Source organism: Vicugna pacos, chromosome 13 (assembly GCF_048564905.1).
Source record: "Vicugna pacos chromosome 13, VicPac4, whole genome shotgun sequence".
Lineage (NCBI taxonomy): Eukaryota > Metazoa > Chordata > Mammalia > Artiodactyla > Camelidae > Vicugna > Vicugna pacos.
In genome coordinates, this window is record NC_132999.1 from 16,491,864 (window position 1) to 16,509,275 (window position 17,412).

Below are 17,412 nucleotides of genomic sequence, written 5' to 3' on the forward strand. Positions count from 1 at the left end.
CCAAGTACAAAGGCCCCAAGGTAGGGGCATGCTGCTTTTGTCAAAGGAATAGCAGAGAGATTGTGGCTGGAATGAAGTGAGGGGGGCATGGGGACAGTGGTGGGATACAAAATGAAAGGAGCATGGGGGAGGGGGTATTATGCAGGGCTCTCTAGGTGATGGTTAGCTCTTTGAACTTCACTCTGAGTAAGATGGGAAGCCAGTGAATATGTTGACCAGAGAGAGAACATGATCTTGAGTTTTTACAAAGATCATTCTACTACTGTGTGAAGAGACTGTTGCCTCCCCGGAGTCCAGGGGAAGCCTGAGCCCATTCACTGATTCAGGGGAGGCTGAGGGTGGCTTGCCTCCGATGGTAGCGCTGCAGGCGATGAATGGCGGTCAGGTCCTGGATGTATTTTAAAATATATTCAAAATAATCTGTTTTGATGAATTTGAGTATGAGAGACAGAAAGAGATGTCAAAGATAATGTCAAGGTTTTGCTATTTTTAAAAAAAATTGTTATTTAGTTAGTTTGTGTGTGGGGGGGTAATTAGGTTATTTATTTAACTTTTTTTATGGAGGTACTGGGGACTGAATCCAGGACCTTGTGCATGCTAAGTATGTACTCTGCCACTGAGCTATATCCACCCCCTAAGATTTTGCTATTTTTTGAACACCATAGAAAATCACCAGTGACTGCAAAAGTGTCAGCTTTTATAAGTAACCCTGAATTAGTCATTTCATCTCTTTAGTGTTGGTTTTTTAATTAGCAAACACTTTATGATTGGTCCAGAGGCACTTCAACATCCCCTCCCTCCAGAACCCCTTTCCTCCAGGATCTTCCCATGCCAGCAAATTTAATTTGAGGATGGTGTTTCCTCTTTCCAATTCTAAAAGTTCCTCCACTCCTCTCTCTCCATGCATCATTCTATTTCCCCACTGGTTTCTTCTTCCTCACTTCCCTTTTCCCATTCAGCTTATCTCTTCCTGAGTCATGGGGAGCTGAGGAGACATGGTCACAACATGGATGGGAAGAATTCCTCTTCCTATGGATAAGTGCTGGCCATGTACCCTCAACTTACCAAAGGCTAGATTTGGAACATCCACAGTGGATTGACTATCCTGGGAAGGATGTCCTCAGGAGCCAGTTGCTTCTTCTTGTATTAATGCAGATCCCTTCAAAAGAAAATAAGGGGAACAGAGTATTGGAGAGCTGAAACTTAAATCTGATAAGTTTGGGTCTAGCTAACAAGCTTCGTTTTTTCAGTTTTGTCTGTTGCCTCCTTCAAACCTACTCCCAGTACTCCGAAAGTGTAGACATATGACTGATTTGAAAGCTGAACAAAAAGAAATTCTACTGGACAAATTCCTCATAACTCCTTAGCACTAGACAGCTCATAGAGTCTTCTCCTTTTCACTACTCCATTTAATCCTATGGACAGCCCTACAGGAAAGAAGGGCAGGACAGAAATTATTTTCCCCATTTTACTGGTAACAAAATTGAAATTCAAATAATTATTATTGCCCCCCAAAACAACTGTTAAATGTAGGATTTACACTGAAATCATTAGAATGTAGGTCCTCTGATTTCTAAATGTAATGCTATCTCATAATAATAACTTCTATTTATTGAGCACTGTATACCTAGTGTTCTGTGAGTAGTTTATGTAAATTAGCTTACTCAATGTTTACAAATGCCTATGAAATGCATATATTGCACTAATTTACAAATGAGGAAACTAACACTCAGAAAAGTTAGATAAGTCAATTATACCTCAATAAAGGTGAGATTTGAAAAATAATGAATTTCCTATATTAACTTTAAAAAACAGGTTAAATAAATTGCCCATCTGACACTCATAAGAGATTTAGCCAAGATCAATCTTGTCCAGATGGATATTGTAGACTATCATATAAAGAAATCTGGGGGTTACAAATTGATTCTGACACAGTTAACTACTTTATTCCCACAACACTTGCCTCTCCTAGGTTTTTTTTCCTACAATCGTCACTTACGATTTTCCTCCTAACCCAAGGCCATGGTTTTTGGTTCTCTCTGCTAAATCTTTTTCCTCTCCAATCACCTTAATTTTGGAGTCCCCAAAGCCAAATCTTGGGCTATTTCTTCTTCCTCTCCCTATATGATTTTATCCATCTCCTTGAATTTGAAGACAAACAAATTTCCAAAGAATCTCAAACTTCTGTCTCTGGCTTAGCAGTCTCCTCTGGGCTCCAGACTCTCATCTACATCCAGCTGACTTTTTAGCATACTGCTTGCTTGTCTTGCTGACATCCCAAACTTAACATTTCCAAAATGGAACCTGTGATTCGCTCCTCACCCAGCTCCTAAACGGATCACACTGAAATCTTCTCTTTCTCTGAAACTGACAGAACCACCAGAACACTTGATAAACCCAGAAACCATGATTTTCTCCTTTCTCTCACATCTCACAATCCATCAGCAAGTCCTCTTGGCTCTGCATCCCAAATAAATCCTGAAACTCTCTAGTCCTCTCTGTTCTAAACCACCACCCATGCCACCTCATCGTTGTCCCAGTTCACCCGCTCTTGCCCCTTTCCCGTCTGTCCTCTCCACCATGATTTTTTTGGAAAATGTATACCAGCTCATGTCACTCCCCTACCTCAAAGCCCTTAGTGACGTCCCATAGACTTAGAAAATCTTCAGATACCTCACAGGCTTGTGTGATGCGGTTCCTGCCTTTCTCTCCCCCTCTTTCCTTCGTTATACTACAATCGTGCTGGCTCTCTAGAAGTTCTTAAAACCTTTCCAGCTCTTTCCCACCTCAGCACTCTTGCTGTTGCCTCTCTGGAGAGCTTCTCTCTTGACCTTTGACTTGGCTGGCATTTTGGTCTCATCCTCATTACTGTCTCCCACAAGAAGCCTTCTCTAACTACTCACTGCTGTTAGTCTCTGCCACAGCACCATGCTTGCTTTCCTCGTCACACTTACCACACCCTGAAATATTTATTCATGTATTTATTATTGTCTGACCCTACTTGAAGGCAGAGTTTTGTTTGTCTCGTCATTGTCACGATAGAGTGTCTGTACATATGTGTTCCCAGTACACAAAACTCAGGAAATATTTATTGAGGGAGTGAAAGAATGAATGAATAAAACTCAATTTTAGTTACGCAGACTCCCATTTTCATAAACATAATGCCTTGGTTATGTTTAGTCTCTGTGTTCTGTGCTCTGAAAACTCAAGGAGGCATCCGAGGGATAAAGTAATGTCGAAATGAGCTGTGGTCAGGACCTAACTTCTGTTAAGTAGGAACAAAGAGGACAAACTATACTGACCCAAAGGAATCCAGGCCGTTAGGCCAGCTGCCAGAATTTTTTGGCTTTTTCATTTCCTTAGGTGTATAACAGACTTGAATTTCTGAGGAAGCATCCAAAGTATGACTATATATTACAAAACCCATTTCACTTGGCCCTTAAATATGCGTCATGCTCCATTTTAAAATCAGCCAGACCTCTCATTAGCATTTACAGGGTTGGAGGCTGTATCTAACCCAGGTCAACCTTTGTCACCAAAGGTAGGCAAATGTATAATCATAATAACTATTTGTCTTACATGAAGAGCCCACTTACTGTATGACAAATACTGCCAGGTACCAGGTACTCTGCATGTTATTTCCACTTAATCTTTGCAATAAACCTATGAGGAAAAATTTTTTCCCAACTAATAGATGAAGACTGAGGCTCAGAGAATTTACATTATTTGCTCTTATGTCAGGCTTATAGCTGGTAAGAGGTAAAGCAGAGATTAAATCAAGTTTTCTAATTTCAAAATGAGCATTAGTTAAACTACATTGCCTTTTGAAAAAAAATCACACCAGCTTTTTTTATTAAATTATTTAAATCATTAAGTAAACCGTATTTTCTGATTAACAAATGAAATGTGATTCTCTTTAAGAGGCAATCTGTGTAAGCTCTCTGGCTTTCCACTATTTCTCTAGGGTGAAATCCTATCAGTGATCCTGTCACAGAAAATCATCTTAATTTGCCTTCTTTGAGTAAACAACTGGCTCACAGGTATTAGAGACTTCTCTTACCTGAAGTCTCCTCCAAGAAGAAATGAATCCGCTTCATTGATGATTTGTGGAGCCCTTAGATTTCCTGAAGTTGCTGATAAGATTCCTACAAAGGGAAGAAAATGGCACCATTAGTCCATTGTTTATTTTCTATTTGGGGCTCTAACTTAGACTTTCATTTGAAGTTTGAAAACCACTGCCCTTGAGATAGAGAAAGAAACAAGAAGCAAGGAAGGAAGAGAGGGAGGAAGGGGAGGAAAGTGAAGAGAAGGTAAGGGAAGGAAGAAAGTAAAGAGTCTTCTTTTTCTTAGAATGGCTTCCACAATTAAGTCGTTCTGACACCCTGCCTGTCTGCAAGAGAGGGAGAGATGGGAGACAAGGGTAGACTCTCCCTACCAAGGGAGGTGAAAATAGATGTGTTCCAGCCCAGGAAGAAAAGCCAGGTTGAATGAGAGTATAAACGCCTTCAGCTAGAACATCGAACATCGATGCGCGAGAATAAGAACATTGCTCTAAATAAGGGGAGTCAAAGACTAAATTCTATGACATAGGTAGTCCCCTATTTCTGTAAAGAATTCCTAAGAAACAGTAGGCACTAAAATTACCTGGGTAGAAGTTCACCATGAAGTCATGCAAGCAATATGAGACGTGTTCTATCCACAGAAAGTTAAACGAATTATGAAACTCTATTATTACACTTTAGGTCCAATAGAGCCAGTCATATATGTTCTTAGACTTCTGTAATTTAACACATAGTTGTCCACCTCAAGTTCCATGGATGACTATTTGTTACCCAGTATATCTAATGATGTTTCCTATTCCATTGTGTTTCAGGGAACATCACTTTCAGAATGGAGTACTCCTCTGGTAGACCTGTCACTGCTGGTGTGGTCCGGAAGGTGGGAAGCCCACTGCTCTTCTCCAGCCACACGTTCTCTCTAGGTAAACACCTATCATCTCACGGCTTTAAACAAGATCCACGTGCCACTGCCTCTTAAAGCTTCATCACCAAAACTGATCTTTCACCAAAGCACCCTTACCGGTATGTCTAACTCCCTACCTACCACCTCCAATAAGATGTATTGTAGGTACGGATATCCTAAACTTGAAATACCCAAAACAATATTGCCATTTTCCAAAACATAATCATCCCCCAATTCATCTCAACAAGCGGCTACACCACTCATTGCTAAAAACACACCGCCAAACAACTTTTGGAATCATCCTTGCTTCCTCTCTCTTCTTTACATTCCACATCCAGTGTTGGTTTTACCTCCAAATTCCATATTATTATCCACTCTTCTCGGTGTCTTCTGCTGCCGCTCCACTCCAAGCCACCATGGTTCCTCCTCTAGGTGAAGCGCAGCAGCTTCCTAACTGGTCTCCCAGCTGCGGTTCGCGCCCACCTTCATACAGCCAGCTCTCCAGACAGCAGTCGGAGTCAGTTTTAAAAAATGTAAATAAGATCATGTTACTCTGCTGCCTACAACTTTCCAAAGGTTTCCAATTACACTGAGAATAAAATCCAAATTCCTTGCTTTAATCCAGGACAGAGTTTTCCAGACCGAGCCATCTCTAGGCTGTGAGATCCATACACTGCTTATTCAGGATCAGCATGTTAACGTAAAATAAAATAGAAAATATCAAAGTTTATTGTTTGCAGTAAGGATAAATATTATTTCATGAAACTTCTCTTTCAGGTGTAGGTATATATAAGTGTGTCCAGTGGACTGTTAACATAAAATATATTTCTTACTGTAGGTCACATAAAAGAGTTTGAAAGCCATTGGCCTGCATGGTTTTAAAGATCTGTTTACTCACATCTCCTGCCCAATCTCCAACCCCATCCCCTGCTCGCTCAGAATACCTCAGCCCTTCTAACATCCTTGCTATGCCTTCAGAGAAGGCAGGCTGCTCACCTCTGTCCTTGGCACTTGCCTGAATGTTCTACTTCCAATTATTTGTATGAATAGATCCTTCTTACAATGCAGATCTCAGCTCAAATGTCACCTGCTTAGGAAGCCCTTCCTCTAACTAATCTAAAACAGTCCTTACCAATTCTCTATCATATCACCCTGATTTGTTTCCTTATGTTGCTAACCATGCTTTTGCATATTAATTTGTTTGTACATTGTCTTTTTCAGCGTAATGAAGGGATCTTAATTGTCCTGTTCACCACAGTCCCCCCACACTTATAACAGCACTTCAATAAGTATAAGTTGATGTATGTTGAAAATTTCAGTTTTATGTGTTTTTGTAAGGATAGGGATGCTTATAATGAAATCCTTAAATAACTGTAATAACACTGCTAGGAAAACAAAGACGCTGCTGCTAAAACTGAACAGTGACTGGCAGGCAGTGCCCATGGGAGAGCCCGCAGGTTCATTTGTCAGCTGATGGAGGAAAACCGAAATGTAGTGTCTAAAAGGTAATTTATTGGCATGCAAGGTATGAAAATGTGTGGATTGGTTGACAGTGAGCATTGACTAGTTAGGGATGTTGTCACAGTTTTTGTCTAGTGCCCTGTGGTTCCTGGCAACAAAAACCCTTAAAAACCAGTGTTCATCTTGAATTCTTTCCAGTAGTGGAACCAGAAGTAAAATCTGCATCCAGCACCTTGTGTCCTGCATGAAAGAAGAGGGACCCAGGAAGGCAAGTGAAGAGTGGCAACTGCCAAGAATGACAAGATGGGGGCGGTGTCCGTGAGGAGTGCCCTCAGGGAGCCAGGCCCACAGGTAACTCCAGAGTCTGAGGAAGAGGCCCTCTTTCCCTTCACAGCCCCATCTGGCAAAGTCCCCCAAGAGGTAATTAGGATTATCGCCTCCATCTTTATTTACTTCTTCCCAGGTGCCTGATCATTAAGGGGCTGGTGTGCTAAGCTGAGGAGTTTGAACTTCCTCGTAGATGCTATGGGGATCTTTGAGGAGCTCGAGCAGGGGAGTGGCCAGTTGTGGGGTGTCTCAGAGAGCTCCCCCTGGCTGCCGTATGGAGGGGGTTGAAGGTCTGTGTGCTTGGACACAGGAAGCTCTGTGGCAGGCACACCTGGTGAGAAGCAGTGAGAGTCTAAACAGAGACGAGGACTGTGGGACCCAGAGGCTGTGCGGAGGGAATGTGACTGCCCACTCACTGGGTCCTCCTTCCAGTCTGTGGCCCCAGGCAGGTTAGGAAGGCCTCAGCCTTTTTTTCCCTCCCTATACATGGAGCCTCCTTCAGAGATGGCTGTGAGGATTAGTTAATGCACATAAACTCTGAGTGCCAGGCATGTAGTAAGTGCTCAGTAAACGTTAGTTACTGCTTTTTAGTCAGGCACTGTTATTATTTTTCAGCCCTGGGTGAGGCACTGAAGTAAACAGATACAGACCCAGCAATCAGAACACACGTTGGACAGTCACAAGGGTATGAAAACATCCCCTTGCTGGTCGGGATGGCCTCACAGAGGTGAACCTGGAGCTGAGCAAAACGTAGACAGCATTTTGAGAGGCAGTGGACTTAGACTGAAAACTGCACTTCTGCAGAATGAAAACACAGAATTAAAGCTGGATCAAGGTGCTGGGCAGGGCAGGCCAGGTTAGAATCAGAGCTCTGTTCCCTTGGCCTCTGGCTCCTCCTTTCTGAGACAAGGTTCCCATCTTAAGCCAGTGGGAGAGGCCGCTGCTATCCAGGCCCACAAAAGGTCGGGGGTTGAGGGCCCCTCAGCATAGGTTTTGTCTGCAAACCCAGTTTCCGAGGTGCCTAAAAGTGTACAAATAGTGAAGCCAGGCCCAGCCGAGCCAATTCATCACGTCGCCCAGCTCTGCATGCTGATTATCTGCTCTCCATATCACCTCTCTTCAGGGGGCTCAAAGGAATCAGCAAATCCCCCTGCATCAGAGCCACGAATCCCCAGCACAACCCATTCACACACAGCGGGGTGGCTGGGGATTAATTGGAGGGGAATGTTGTGAATTCCAGAGAGTTCTTTCTCTTTGCCTCACAGCCGGTGGCCGGGGATATTGCTACATGAAAGCTTTCCTGTCAGTATCAATCATCATTGCCTGGGCCGCTACATTCCAGAGAATGAATTGGCCTCATTTGGTAACTCAACTGGAGTGGGGGTGGGGTGAGGGTCATTTCTGACGGGTACACATTTGTGGGCCCCACTTCTTGCTCGTAAGTGGTTTCCAAAGACAAACGGAAACCCGCGGGGCCCAGCTTCCTCTTTCTGGTAGCCTGTTTTAGTGATGCTTGACGTGGAGTGGATCTGGAAGAAGGGTGGGAAAGGGCGGGACCTGGGTTAGGGCCCGGGCAGGAAATTGGTTGGGGAAAAGAAAGCCACTTCTGAGAAGAGCAAGCCAATAACCCCTCAGGGTTTCTCTGATGGCTTTGATGTGAGGCCGACGTTCCCCTCCCATCCCCAGACTTCCCGACGGGAGGCCTGCAGGCTCTCCCCCACTCCACGCTGGATGGCGCCAGGGACTGGATGCCAAGTGAGCCCAAACTCCGCCTCGCTCCGGGGCAGGGGTGCTCCTGCTAGGCAGATAACAAGAAATGCAAGTGTCAAACGTTTGCCTCGAGGAAGTAGTTGCTGGGAGCCCCAGGAAAGAGTAAGAAGGAGCCTCTTCCTGGGACCTCATCTCTTAGTTCTGCAGACTTAAACTTTTCGCTGAGTCTTACCTTTTTTAATGCAAGATTTCCAGACTGCCTTCCCCTCCCCTGCCCCATCTGAGCAGGTCCCTCTGATTCTCCTAGACCCTCCCTCTACCTATTTGTAGAATTTCCTGAAACTCCCACCAAGTCAATAGTTCAGAGAATGTACCCTGGGGAATCAGCGAGTCTGGGCCTCTGCATGCCACAGTGAGAGTTGCCAAAACAGAGGGTCCTGAGGGGCTGAAGTTCCCGTTGGGCTCTCTCAGCTGCTCTGGGGCTGTGTGGAGTGGGGCAAGTCACAAGGCTCCCTCTGTCTCACTTAGTGCATCCATAAGATGGATGATAATAAAATTGCTCTGCCTCCCTCATATTGACACAGGATAAACGGATGTGGGGTGTAAGGAGGGCCATGTCCCAGGTCTCGGTTGAGTCCCTGGGACGTGCCCCGCCTGGTGTGGGTCTTTGGCTTCACCGAGGAAAGAATTCAAGAGCGAGCCGTACTTGAGTGAAGGTAGATTTATTTAGAGAGATACAGACTACAGAATGTAGGCTGTTTCAGAAGGTGAGAGAAAGGCCACTAGGTGTGGGGGTTGCGTGCTCAGGTTAAAGTAAAAGTAGATATACACTCCACAGACAGAGTGCGGGCCGTCTCTGAGGATGAGGGAGCGAGACCAGGCCAGGAGGCGCAGTGTTGCTAGTTTTTATGGGCTCGGTAGTGTCATATGCTGACAAGTGGGAGGACCATTCCAACTACCCTGGGGAAGGGGCTGGGATTCCCGTGAATTGCGCTACCGCCCGCTCTTTGACCTTTTATGGTTAGCCTCAAAGCTGTCATGGCGCCTGTGGGAGTGGCGTTTACCATGTTAATATATTACAGTGAGCATATAAAGTTCAAGGTCTACTGGAAGTCAAGTCTCCCAACGTCTTGGGACTCAAGGCTTACTGAGAGTTGGATGTTCCACCATTCTGGTGTTAACTGCTGTGTCATTCCTTGAATGGCTGTGCCCTGCCCCCTTCCTTTCTGGCTCATTCCCTTCTCAGAGATTTTTACTCCCATAATCTTACGGGGGTGCAGAAAGGCAAGGGTCCATCTTCCAAAACTACTTCCAGGCTGAGTAGGGGCATTGACCCTGCTTATTATGGAGTAAAAATCTCTGAATGCCTAATCTAGGGGCCCCAGGGGCAGAACAGCCTTTTGTTTTTGCATCAGAGGGCGGTGTGGGCTGGAATCCTCACAAAGCCATCATCTGACTTGGGACTGGTATAACCCACTGTTTCCATAGACTTCCGATGAATCTTCTTAAAGATGAAGCACCTTTGTAACAGCAGTTCAACTGTCTATAATGACAGAAGACTTAAAAGTTGTGGTTAAACACCTGTAATTGATAAAGAGACTTGTTTGCAATTACAAAAATTATGACTGATTATATTTAACTTAACATACCAAATAATCCTAGTTAATTTAATATCTAAGATACCTCAGGGTTCCTTTAAAACATCTCAAAGTTAGCTAGAGGTACAAAGAACTTTTAGAATTTGTTAAATATTTATTTACTTAACCAAAGATTTTAAAAGTGAATACAAATCACGTAAAGGCAAAGAATCACACACAATCTGTTATCAAAAGCAGAATTTCAGAGAATAAAACTCCAGTCTTATATTAACCTATTTTTAATAACAAAATTTTTTTTTACCTAATTAAATATAAATCTGTCTTTACTCAACTGTGGCTCCCTCTTGAATTCTTTCCTGCGCAAAGCCAAGGATACACACTTGGCTGGGCGCGTTCCAGGGACTCAACCGAGACCTGGGACATGGCCCTCCTCTCGCCCCACATTGGTTTTTCCTGTATCAGTATGACTGTATACGGATTAATGGAGAGGTGATTAAAAAGCACTCTGGATTTGCAAAGCACTCAAATGTAAGGTGTGATGATTATTAAATTCTCTCAGTGGGGAGGGTATTGAATGTATTAGTGATCTTTATAAAAACTTCATTGGCCATTTACCTACCTCTGTCGGGAAGAGTCCTGGTGAAGTATGCCCTGGGAGGCACAGAGATAAAAAGATAAGCCACACAAAGAAAAAAACAAAACAAAAAGAAAAGAAAAAGTAGGATTATCGTTATAATTTTCAAAAATGAAAAGAGTGATACTCCTGCAGCATTTCAAATTACAGATGCCCAGAAGGTGACTCTCTCATGTGGGTATTATTCTAGGCCAGTAATCTATTTGCTGGGGATTCTTTGGCATGACAACAAATGAGCAGTGTCCTAAAAAGCAGAAGTCTCTGTGTAGTGTTGAGCAAGTCATTTTCTCTCCCCGGGCCTCAGTTTTACCATCTCTAAAATACGTGAGTAGGACAGAACTTCCTTAAAATCTTACCCAACCCTTCTGTTTTATGATTCTGTGAATGCCTTGATTAGGCCTCCTAATTTAGCAACAGGTGGGACTCCAAGGTCATTTCATACTTACTAGAATATTAAAGAGTTTTTACTAATCCTCATCCTGGGATAAAGGACCAAGTGAGCAAACAATCCAAAATCATGCCAGCCACTTAGGGACACTTATTCTACTTAACCATAATGAGAATTTTTCAACATTTGGAAATTAATATGGGAAGAAGCATGACATCATGCCTTAGAACACTCCACTACAATTGGCACAGCATCTCACGGCAATTAGCACCGTTTCCCCCACCCCCAAATGCTTTAATACTAAAAGTGCCTGCTTCACTTAGTAACTCCACTCTAAAAACTGACATCTGAAAAACCACAACCTTCATGTTGCAAGAATCCTAAAGACCACAAGGTCAGCATTCCATTTCACTACCCTAAATCTGCCAAATCTGAATTCTCATCTAGAGTTCCCCACCCTGGGTCTTTATCTACCAGCTGTACTGGTCCGACTAGAGAGATGCATTTCTTTTCTTCGCAGCTGCTGTCAGCTGGCTTGTCTGTCCTCAGTGTGAGACTTCAGGTTCAAGGCTCTGTCTGGGGAGTTCATATACAGCCTTGACTATTATTTTGGTGGATCGTTTTAATTCTCCCCACTTTGATCATGTCAGTTTCCACAACAAACAAGGCTCACCAGAAGCATTCCAGGGCTCACAAAGGCAAACACGCTTGGCTTTGCATCACACACCAGAGGCCAGAATTCTTCTTCGGTTTTTCACTTCAAGGCTATTTTAACCCTTGGTTGCATAAGTTTCCCAGTTAACACGTTTAACCTTTATTCCCTGCAACCAAAGGCGTGTTAGGCTCCTCCAGAGAAATGCAATGATTTCCAGCCTTTAATTAAGTAAGGATCCAAGTGGCAGATGCAGTTCACACACACTGGAGCCAAGCCCTGGCTATGAAGATTCTTTTGCTCCAAATGCTCTGCAGTGCACCAAGAGTAACTTCAGCTAATAAAAATAGCTCTGTCTACTGAGTGCCAGGAGTCATTTCAAACCATTTAAAATATTACCTCATTTAATATTGGCAAAATGTTCAGGTGAAATAAGAATTATGTTGACTTCATAAGTGAAGAAACTGAGGTGATAGAAGCTAAGAAGTCTGTCCAAGATTATACAGCTAGCCAGGTATGGTGCATGGGTTTTAACCTGAATTTGTCTGACTTCAGGGGCAGACGATTAAGTGTTAGGCATTAGCATTCATTACGCTGTAGTAGGAAGAACTCCTGATTGAGAGTAAGGAGGTCAGGGTTTAAGACTGACTATGGTCACCTCAAGCAAGTTAATTTTCTCTAAGCCTTGATTTCCCTACCTGTAAATTGAGGATAAAATGAAATCAGTTTTTTTTCCAAAACTCAGTCATTCACTTCATTGCTCATATTATGCATACTGTTTTTAATAACTATTTTCTTTAAATCAATGCACTTTTAAAAACCAGATGTTTTTAAATTAAACATCATTAAATTAAAAACTGAAATGGCTTGCTCTAAATAGATGGTAGTAATAAAAATAAGATGATGAAGACAATACCATTAAGCTCTAGCTAGATACTGTTGCTTGCCTAAGGCTCTAAGACTTAGGCTAAACTTATGTTAAACTGGAAAATATGCAAGTTAGTTAAAGACGCTGCAAATTAGTTAAGGTATATGAAGGACATACAAACAAAAACAAGCTGAGACTTCCCAAGGTAACCAGGTGGGAAGAGAATCCAACAGGAGACAGCTTTCTCACTCCCTTACTCAACGTTACTTAATGTTTGCCTGTGTACTACCTACAGTTATCTCACCTAAATATTTTTTGCATACAGCTGGTGGTCCCCATCTCATAACTGGCCAGATGATACAGGTTTCTCTTTCAGCATTTCTAGCTCTAAAATACTTTGATGCTAATGAGGAAAGTTAATGTTGCTATTAAATTTGAAACTTATTTGCTAGCATCCAGTGAATATTTCCTGAACTGCAGAGAAGGTAAACTGGGAGACATTGACAATGAACAATCATTGTCAGCAATTTCTTAGAACAGCAAAATAAATAAAGACTCTTCTCTGGGAAGTCTGAGAAGGACCTCAGACCAGCAAACTACGTTGCCCTTTAGCCATGTAATAGTTTTGCATATTTACATGGTGTGCACAGTGAGTTTTCAAAGTGTGATTGAAGATAACCAATACCCATTCAGGTTAAAACTGTTTTCATGATAATACTAAGAGGTTCACGCCTTTTTTACTCAGTTTTCCAGAGGGTACATGAAGTGAGATACTGCAACATATGGAATGAAGAAGTAGATAGGGGAATCCAGCTGCTTTCCATTGACATAAACATTAGGAGACTTTCAAAATGTTAAACAATGTCACTCACTAATTTTTTTTCATTTAGGGAAATATAGTTACTTCTATAAAAACTAAGTTATTTATGTTAACATATAATGAATTTGTTATTTTAAAATAAGTATTTTTAAAATGTCTCAATTTAACTTCTCAGATGATAAGTTTTGGTTGATATAATTGACATAAAAAATCTATTTGGCTCCTCAATAATTCATAAGTGTATAAAAGTGTTACGTAGCCAAAATATTTGAGAATGTGTAAGGCTATTATTATAAACAGCAGGTCTGGAGAATATCACCTGGATTATGGAGAGAAGTCAAAAGTGGTTAATTATAGAACTACCTATAAGAGGGAGAAGCAGGAAAAAAACTAGACAGTTAGCAACAATAAATTATTACAGGGGGCAGGGTATAGCTCAAGTGGTAGAGCACATGCTTAGCATGCACGAGGTCCTGGGTTCAATCCCCAGTACCTCCACCAAAGAGAAATAAGCTTAATTACCTCTCCCTGCAAATAAAATAATTAAATAATACAATAATAAATAAGTAAAATTTTTGAAAGAATGAGTTATTAATACTGTTAGCATTTCTGAAATGGTCATCAACTCAGTGATATCATTTGTGATTGTGACAAGAAAAATTAAGAAGAAATGTAACTAGAAAATGTTTACATTTTACATATTAAAAAACAGAAGCAGATCTCCCAAGGCGATAGAAAATAAAAGCAAAAATAAACAAATGGGACCTAATCAAACTATCAAACTTATAAGCTTTTGCACAGCAAAGGAAACTGTAAACAAAATGAAAAGACAACGTACGAAATGGGAGAAAATATTTCCAAATGATGCAACCAACAAAAGCTTAATTTCCAAAATATACAAATAGCTCATACAACTCAATGATAAAAAATGAACAACCCAACTGAGACAGGAGGGAAGGGGGCAGGGCACAACCACACAAGGAATGACAGCAACCAAAATGGTGGAAAATTCAACTCCCAGTTGGCCTTGAGGATTAAGAGGTTTAACTTCTAGTAGACCTTGAGCTTCATTATGTGCTCACTGTAACAGCGTGATCAAATAACATGCCCACAGGCGCCATGACAGCCCCAAGGCTAACCGCAAAAGGCCAGGGTGGCCCAATTCCTGGTAATCTCAGCCCTTCTCCAGGGCAGTTGGATTGATCCCACCTGTAGGCTTGTGAAGCTACTGAGACCATAAAAAGTGACAACACCACGCCTAGTGGCCCTTTGCGCTCTCTCCCCTTTGGAGACAGCCTGCACTCTGTCTATGGAGCGTGTACCTACTTTTACTTTAACCTGAGCACCCAATTCCCACACCTCTTTCCTTGCCTTTCTCTTGCCTTACATTCTATGCAATATGTCTCTCTCTAAGTAAGTCTACCTTTACTCAACGGTGGCTCGCACTTGAATTCTTTCCTGCGTGAAGCCAAGGACCCACACTTGGCAGGGCACATCCCAGGGGCTCAGCCGAGACCTGGGACTCAGCCCTCCTCACGCCCCACATCCGTTTTCCTGCATCACAATTAAAAATGGGCAGGAGACCTAAATATACATTTCTCCAAAGAAGACATACAGATGGCCAATAGGTGCATGAAAAGATGCTCAACATTGCTAATTATTAGAGAAATGCAAATCAAAACTACAGTGAGGTATCACCTCACACTGGTCTGAATAGCCATCATTAAAAAGTCCACAAACAATAAACGCTAGAGTGGATGTGGAGAAAAGGGAACCCTCTGACATTGTTGGTGGGAATGTAAATTGATGCAGTCCCTGTGGAAAACAGTATGGCGGTTCCTTTAAAAACGAAAAATAAATTACCGTATAATCCAGCAATCCCACTCCTGGGCATATATCCAGAGAAAACTCTATTTTGAAAAGATACATGCAGCCCAGTGTTCATAGCGGCACTATGTACAATAGCCAAGATATGGAAGCAAGGTAAATGTCCATCAACAGGTGATTAGGTAAAGATGTGATGTGTATTATATAATGGTCTATTACTGAGGAAAAAAAAAGAGTGAAATAATGCCTTTTGCGAAAGACAAATACTATATGAAATCATTTATGTCTGGAATCTAAAATGTGGTACAAATGAACTTATTTACAAAACAGAAACAGACTTGCAGACATAGAAAACAAACTTACGGTTTCCATAGGGAAAAGAGAATGGGGGAGGGATAAATTAGGAGTTTAAGATTAGTTCAAAACAAAACAAAACAAAACAAAACAAAACACACATACTACAAGCAGAATACTGAATTCCAAACATTGTGACTGTAGCAATGTAAAACATGTCTGCTTATGCACAGACCTAGAATAGAATGTGGGAAACGGAGACTTTTCTTGGGAAGTCCATGCAGGAAGTTTTTAGTGGTGTCCCCAAATGTCTTACGTAATCACTATAAAGTGGTTGGTAAAGTTCAATTTCTCATGTCGTCAAGAGACTGCTGAAAGCTTGGGACACTACACTCATGGTCTGCTGATCACACATTTGATTAAATCAACAAGTTGGGCCAGTGTAGCTTCGCTCTTTTACCAGCTGAATCCCATGAACTATATGGCCATAAATTGATTGTGACTATCAGTGGAGACCATGGCCAAAAAAATATAATTGTCAATTAGTGTGTTTCACATAGATAAGACCAAAGTGTATTTGCACCTACACTAAATGCCTCACTCTGATTTTGATTCTCGGAGCTCAATTTACAAAGAGAATTAACATTTCTCTTTATTTTAAGTGGTTTCTATGGATACCTTCTATGAAGCATTTCATTCACATCTATCCAATTTAAGCTTCTCATTTTAATTTAAATATATTTTCCATTCCTCCAGAATCTGTATATGATATCCACAGTTCATTTTCTGAAAATCACCTATGAAAAGCATTTATGCATACAAAATTTTAAATTAATATGTTTAAGATTTTAAAAAGAGAAACTCCTATAATACAGAAATTCCTAATCTCAGAGTTGGAAGTCTGTTTTCATTTGCCTCATAATCACTCAAAACCTGACCTGTAATCTAGAGAATTGTGTTTTCTGATTTCAGTTTTTTTGGTCATCATTGGATGCTTTTCCCCTTCTATCTTGATCTTATTTATTGTTATGTTGCAGTTTTCTTACTTAGCTGAGTTGGGATTAAAGCTTTTTAGGTTCTAGTGCGATTAAAATTCAATAGGGTTTCTAATTAGTGTAGAAAAATTGAAGAAAAAAAAGGTTTTAAAAGACTACCAACCTCAGATAACTTACATTGCCAGTATTTGCTAAGCTAATAAGCACTTTTATTTTGTTAATTTTCTTTTTCCATCTCCAGCTACAAATCATTCTTTTTTAAATTTATTTTGCAAACTTTACTCATCTCAGCTTAGAAACCAAGGTCTTCTATATTATGACCCCAGATTTCTGCCAACTCTATCCACCACCCTCCCTGTGCAGACCCACCATGCCACAAATAGGCCTACTGAGTTCTCCAGGGGGTTGGTCCCCGTTCTGACCTCTGGCCTTTGCTCTTACCATTCTCCTTCCTTGTGAAACGCCTCCTTCAGGACCCCGACTGTCTGTTCAGGCCCTGAGACAGATGACCAGCACCATTTCCCTTAGAAAGCCTTTCCTGGTCCTTGCAAACAGAGGTGGTGCTTCTTCTCTTAACACTAAAACGCTCTCATTACTCTACATGGCACCTGTGTTTTTTGACTCATTTGTGTGTTTTCTATATCCTCTACTTCAAAATAAAAACTTCATTAGTATTTTTATTCTACTTTTAATAAGTAATACATACATACAATAACGTACTATTCAGAGAGCACCAAGGCTACTCAAAGAAACACATCTGCTTCTGACCCTCACCCGACTCTCCTCCCCAGAGGTACCCAGTGTTGCTAATTTTTTGAATATCTTCTCAGAGGCTGCGGGGGAGGGAATAGCTCAGTGGTAGGGTGCGTGCCTAGC

The 17,412-nt window shown here is 41.6% G+C and overlaps 1 long non-coding RNA gene across 1 annotated transcript in view; it reads left to right on the plus strand.

The window, feature by feature from the left end:
• LOC140700881 (uncharacterized) overlaps positions 1-7,426 on the plus strand; it is a 95,904-nt gene extending 88,478 nt beyond the window's left edge. Inside the window, exons 4-6 of the long non-coding RNA XR_012079615.1 lie at positions 4,874-5,081; positions 6,622-6,843; positions 7,366-7,426. This is a non-coding gene — a long non-coding RNA (uncharacterized lncRNA). The remainder of the gene's footprint in view (positions 1-4,873; positions 5,082-6,621; positions 6,844-7,365) is intronic.
• The last annotated feature ends 9,986 nt before the right edge of the window (positions 7,427-17,412 follow it).